Here is a 6,949-nt window from a genome sequence, read left to right as displayed (position 1 = left end):
TAATTCTGCCATTGAAATCCTGATCTCATCTGTCTTCATCATAAGTCATAATTTTAGTTACAAGTAGAGCTGTTTTTGGGGGGGTTGTTTGTTTTTGCTCCTCTAAAATATATTCGTCTGGACTCTGATCTGAAAGTTGTTGAACCTGATGAAACTTCCCTGGGGTTAAAGGTCCTTCTACTAAATCTGCACATTTCTCAAAACATGTATCTGGGTTCTTTTCACTCATAGTGAGAGAATTCATATGGCAGAATTTATCAGGTCTTTATTGGCACATTGGCCATAGCCAGCACATTTAAGTCAGATTCTGACAAGGTGTGGCTCTGCCATGCTATTATAGCTCTAGCCAGCCATGAAAAAAAATTTTGCTCAGTTAATGGCCCTGTTTCAACAACACCTGTATTTCAGTGGTGGAAAGAGGTTTGCTCTGAATCACCTCTACTTGTTCTACCTCCAGTCCTCCCTGTCTATCTTTTTGCCTCTTTCTAGGGGCTGGGGCAGGATTTAAATCCACATTCTGTACAGGTGGACCTGCAGCCCCAGATCTGTTCCCTTTTATCTTTACTCTCTTTCCCTCCAGCAACTCCCTGTATCTTCTTTCAGTGGATCTTACTCCCCTACTTGCCCCATTGCCCATTAGCTTTAATCCCCCTCCCCATATTGTACTCAAATGTAAACTGCAAGGCCCAAGAAAAATCCTTACACTTCCATTTATTGGTCCAGAGTGACTTACAGAAGGAAACCAATACACTAAGTTTTGATAAAACAGAATAAAATCATACTTATGGGCTTTGTGTGATAGAACTGCTTCCTCTGCTCAGGGTGGGGGCCTGTGGTGGCTAGAAGTGGATTTCCCTCTTGGTGAGAGACAGGGGGAGAAGTGTATGTAACACTCCATGTGAGTGTCAGAGTATGTATGAACTAGCAGACGTAGCTGTGAATGGCTGGGAGATAGATAATTTTCTATGCTGCTGCAGGGTTGACAAGCCTGATGTCCTATATGTGACCAGTAGCTAGTTATACCACAAGTTCTGTGATTGTGTTGTATTGACTGTAGGTGATTGATTGGATGAATGGAGTATGTGAGTTTTGAATGGTTGGTAGTACATTTGAGTTCTGAGTGGGTGTTGAGAGTTTGTGGGAAGTTCTGGTGTGGCGAGGATGTGCTTAGAAAATAGAGGGATCTATGGAGATGGTGCCCCTATCCCAGTTATTTGGAGCAGAAGGAGATAGGCCAGGAGGAGAGGGTCAGGACATCAGAGGAGAATGGATCACAGTTTTTACACACTGTTCCCCACTACCACTGCCCCCCCCAGCTCTCATGTACCTGGTAGCTCATCCACTGAGCCCTCGGGACCGATGCTACTATTTAATGCCAGGTCAGTCTGCAATAAGACTTAGCTCATTCATTTGTGGATGAGAAGGCTGATCTGGAGTGTATTACTGAGACTTGGGTGGGTGAGTTGGGTGGGTCTGCCCACCTGGGTACTTGGTGCAGCACCAGCATAGGCTAGAGAGCCGGGGGGGGGGGGGGAGAGTCACCATGGTTTACAGAACTTCCATCTCCCTCACCAGGAAACCACTCCACCAAGGAGCAGACTTTGAGGGGTTGCACCTGATGGTTGGGCCACAGAGACAAATTAGGGATGCTGCTGGTGTATTTATTTATTTATTATTAAATTTATTAATCGCCCATCTGGCTGGTCACTCAGCCACTCTGGGCGATGTACAACATACAATAAAACAGTTTAAAACTATAAAATTCTACAATAAAAAGATTTTCTAAAATACCCTAACCCACCCCAAATGCCTGCCTGAACAACCACGTTTTTAATGCACGACAGAAGCTCATTAAAGAGGGGGCATGACGGAGTTTCCTAGGGAGGGAGTTCCACAGAGTGGGGGCCACCATAGAAAAGGCCCTCTCCCTCGTCCCCACCAGTCTAACTGTCCTGGCTGATGGGACAGAGAGAAGACCATCTGAAGCTGATCTTGTTAAGCGGCCTGTCTGGTGGTGCTGGAGGCACTCCTTAAGATAGGCTGGGCCGCAACCATATAGGGTTTTAAAGGTCAAAACCAACACCTTGAATTTGGCCCGGAAAACAACTGGTAACCAGTGCAACTCCTTCAGCACCGGAGTGATGTGATCTCGCCAGCGGCTGCCTTTAATCAAGCGAGCCACCGCGTTCTGTACCAGCTGCAGCTTCCGAACCGTCTTCAGGGGTAACCCCACGTAGAGCGCATTACAGTAGTCTAAACGAGAGGAGACCAGGGCATGTACTACCGATGGGAGCAGATGGTCGGGAAGGAAGGGGCGCAGCCGCCATATCAGATGGAGTTGATACAGCGCTGTCCGGCTCACAGCTGACACCTGAGCTTCCATGGACAGCTGGGAGTCCAAAATGACCCCCAGGCTGCGGAGCTGGTCTTTCAAGGGTAGCCGTACCCCATTCAGCACCAGGTCAACATCCCCTAGCCTCCTCTTGTCTCCCACCAAAAGTACCTCGGTCTTGTCAGGGATCAGCTTCAGCTTATTCCTCCCCATCCAGCCACTCACTGTCTCCAGACATTTGGACAGGGATTCTACGGCCAACCTTGGTGAAGATCTGAATGAGAGGTAGAGCTGTGTGTCATCCGCATATTGATGACAGTGCACCCCAAACCTCCTGAAGATAGCCCACAGCGGCTTCACGAAGATGTTAAATAGCATCGGAGAGAGGATGGAACCCTGTCGCACCCCACAAGTAAGTGGCCACGGGTCCGAAACCTCCTCTCCCAGTGCTACCCTCTGATACCTGCCAGAGAGGAAGGACCGGAACCATCGCAATATGGTGTCTCCAATGCCCAACCCCTCCACGTGGTCCAGGAGGATACCGTGGTCAATGGTATCAAAAGCCGATGAGAGGTCGAGGAGAACAAGGAAGGAGCATTCACCCCTATCCAGAGCCCTCCTCATATCATCTACCAAGGCGACCAAGGCCGTTTCTGTAGGGTTGGCGGAGAATTTCTCCCTGAAACTTCGGGGGGCCGAGCGCCAATGTGTTCGGCCCCCCGAGGAAGTTTCGGGGAGAAATTCTCTGCACCCCCCCGCCCCCCGCACCCCTCCCGGGATGGGACTTACCTTTCCCGAATGTCCCTCCCGGCGGCAGGTCTCGGTGGCGGTTCATCGGGCCTTCGTCAGGGGCGGGGGCAGCAGCCGATCTTTCGACCGGCTGCCGCCGCCGCCGCCATTCCAATAAAACTAAACAAAAAAAAAAACTCCCCCGTGATAGGCTACGTGATGATTAACGTAGCCTATCACGGCTAGATTTGCAAAGTCAGCCATGATAGGCTACGTAAATCGTCACGTAGCCTATCACGGCTGACTTTAAAAAAAAAAAAGCGCGTACGCGAATGGCGGCCCCCATAGGGAGCCGCCATTCACGTTCCTTATTTGGTCACTATAGTCTACGTAAAGATTACGTAGACTACAGAGACCAAATAAGGAACGCGAATGGCGGCTCCCTATGGGGGCCGCCATTTGCGTACGCGCTTTTTTTTTTTTTAAGTCAGCCGTGATAGGCTACGTGACGATTTACGTAGCCTATCATGGCTGACTTTGCAAATCTAGCCGTGATAGGCTACGTTAATCATCACGTAGCCTATCACGGGGGCATTTTTTTTTTTAACGTTTTATTTCGCGGCCGGGCGAGGCGAGGCGCCTCCTCCCCGGCCTGAATTTCGGCCAGGTGAGGCGGGAAGCCTCCCCCCCAGCCTGAATTTCAGCCGGGCAAGGCGGGAAGCCTCCCCCCCTGGCCTGAACTTCGGAGGGAGAGCAGCGAAGCGCTTCCCCCCCACCGCGAAGAGCTGCGAGACCAGGTAAATGGCTTCCGTGCACTCCTACGTTTCTGTCCCATGCCCAAGCCTGAAGCCTGACTGAAATGGGTCTAGATAATCAGTTTCTTCCAAGTGTGCCTTCAACTGCACCGCCACCACCAGCTCAATCACCTTGCCCAAAAATGGCAGATTTGAGACTGGGCGAAAGTTGTTCAAAACTTGAGGATTCAAGGAGGGCTTCTATAAGAGTGGTCTTATCACTGCCTCCTTGAGGGCTGATAGCATCACTCCCTCCTCAAGGGAGGCGTTCACCACCGCCCTGATCCCCTCACCCAGTCTCTCTCTGCAGCTCATAATGAGCCAAGATGGGCAAGGATCAAGTAAGCAGGTGGTCGGCCTTACAGATGAAAGCACCTTGTCCACTTCATCAGTAGGAAGAAGGTGGAACCGATCCCACAAAAACAGTTTGCCACAGGCCGCCTCTTGCTCACTAACTGTATCCACAGTGTGCAGAGTAACACACCTAATCTGATCAATTTTATCTGCAAAGTGCCTTGCCAAAGCCTCACAGGAGGCCTTAGAATGCTCCAGTGGTTCCGGAGCCACAGGACCGACCAGGCTCCGGACCACTTGGAACAGCCTCCTGGGACAGCACTCTGCAGACGCGATGGAGGCAGCATAATATTCCTTTTTTGCTGCCTTCACCGCTACGTGATAGGCTGAAGATACAGCTCTAGCCTGTGTCTGATCATCTTTGGAGTGAGACTTCTGCCACCGGCGCTCTAGCCGTCTCACCTCCTGTTTCAGAGCTCGTAACCGCAGATTGATCCATGGTGCAGTCCGAGCCCTGTTCAGGGGGAGAGGGAGTTTTGGAGTCACCTGATCTAATGCCCCAGTGATTGCGGCATTCCAGCCACCCACCAGGGTCTCGACCGAGTGGCCGTTGGCGTGCCCCAGCGAATCCCCAAGCGTGTTCAGGAATCCATTTGGATCCATAAGACGCCTGGGGCGGACCATTTTAATGGGTCCTCCACCCCTGTGGAGGGGTTGTGGAACCGAGAAGTCCAACATTACCAGATAGTGATCTGACCATGACAAGGGGGTGGTGGATATACCCCCGACTTCCAGATCACTCCCCACTTCTCCAGAAACAAACACAAGGTCTAGTGCATGACCGGCTACATGGGTGGGCCCAGTTAGAATATGGTGCAGCTCCCAGGAGGCCATGGTCTCCATGACGTCCCGAGGTGCTCCAGTGAGGATGGCCTCTGAATGTACGTTGAAGTCCCCCAACACCAATAAGTTAGGGGACTGTACACGCACATCAAAGACCACCTCAAGCACCTCAGCCAGGGAGTCAGTTGTGCATCCAGGTGGACGGTACACGAGCAGAATCCCCAGGCTGCTCTTCGGGCCCAACCTCCAGTACATGCACTCAGCAACCTTGCTCTCACGGAGAGGGGGTCTGGTGAAGACCAAGGACTCTCGGTAGATAACAGCCACTCCCCCTCCCCGATCCCCAGCCCTCGGCTGCTGTGCATACGAAAATCCAGTTGGACACATGGCTGCAAGGGTTGGAGCAGCAGCCTCAGCCAGCCAGGTCTCCGTAATACATGCCAGGTCTGCACCCTCATCCAGGATCATGTCATGGATGAGGGAGGTTTTCTGGGTAACAGACCTGGCATTGCAGAGCAGCAAGCGAAGGCCAGAAGATGGGGTCATGCCTCCCCCAACCATCCTTTGGCTCTGGACAGGCCCGGAGCAGGGGACAGATATTACACATCTCTCCCTTGTTCCCCTTACCTGGCATGGTCTGACCCTAGCGCTCTGCCAGTGCCTGCCGCCCAGCCTCGGTATGTTCTGGCCCCCAGCACTCCCCGCACTGCCTCCATCAGGTGGACACATGCCCCCTCGCTCCCGCCTATCAGGCAGGCTACCCACCCCTAAAAACAAAACAAAACAAACAAAAAAACAATTAAAAAATCCCCTTAAAAATAATGCCAGGCAGGAGTCCACAGGGAAGGCCTGGTGGCGGTGGTGGTAGTGGTGGTGGTGGTGGTGGTGGCGGCGGCAGTGGCGGCAGCAGCAGCAGCAGCAGCAGCAGCAGCAGGCCCAGCAGTAGCAGGCACGCCTCTTCCCCGGTGGTGGTGGTGGCCTCTCCTGCAGGCCCTGGCTCTCCCAGGCCACCTCAGCCAGCCAGCTTATGTAGCCCCTCCAGGGAGGGGCAGGTGGAGCAGCACAGCTGGCTCAGTACCTGGGGGCCTGGTCCTGCAGGGACTGGCGGTCTGCCAGGCAGAAGTCTACAGGGAAGGCCTGGTGGCGGCGGCAGTGGCAGCAGCAGGCCCAGCGGCAGCAGGCGGCCCAGCAGCAGCAGCAGGCGCGCCTCTTCCCCAGTGGCAGTCTGCCAGGCAGAAGTCTACAGGGAAGGCCTGGTGGTGGTGGTGGTGGTGGTGGTGGTGGTGGTGGCGGCGGCGGCGGCGGCGGCGGCGGCGGCGGCGGCGGCGGCGGCAGCAGCAGCAGCAGCAGCAGCAGCAGCAGCAGCAGGCATGCCTCTTCCCCGGTGGTGGTGTTGGCCTCTCCTGCACGCCCTGGCTCTCCCAGGCCACCTCAGCCAGCCAGCTTATGTAGCCCCTCCAGGGAGGGGCGGGTGGAGCAGCACAGCTGGCTCTGTACCTGGGGGCCTGGTCCTGCAGGGACTGGTGGTCTGCCAGGCAGAAGTCTACAGGGAAGGCCTGGTGGTGGTGGTGACAGCGGCGGCAGCAGCAGGCAGCCCAGCAGCAGCAGCAGGCATGCCTCTTCCCCGGTGGTGGTGGTGGTGGTGGTGGCCTCTCCTGCAGGTCCCTCCTCCTGCCCAGGAGGAGGGCACCCACCTCCCTACCCACCCACCCACCCACCCATCCTACCCACCCTCCTGCCCAGCATCCTCCCTAACTGAGCTAGTGGAGGTGGTCTCAAGAGTGGAGTTGGAGGAACCCAGGATAGTGGTTCTGAGTGACTTTAACTGTCATGCTGTGGCTGTCTCTGGAGCTCTGGCTCAGGACTTCAATGCCTCCATGTCAACCATGGAGCTGTCTCAGTTTGTCATCGGCCCAACACATGAAGCAGGTCATACTCTTGATTTGGTTTTGGCTCC

This window comes from Heloderma suspectum, chromosome 6, assembly GCF_057233095.1.
Source record: "Heloderma suspectum isolate Gila_16-S chromosome 6, 16-S_ref, whole genome shotgun sequence".
NCBI lineage: Eukaryota > Metazoa > Chordata > Lepidosauria > Squamata > Helodermatidae > Heloderma > Heloderma suspectum.
The sequence above is the reverse complement of the archived record's forward strand: the minus strand, read 5'-3'. Positions refer to the sequence as shown.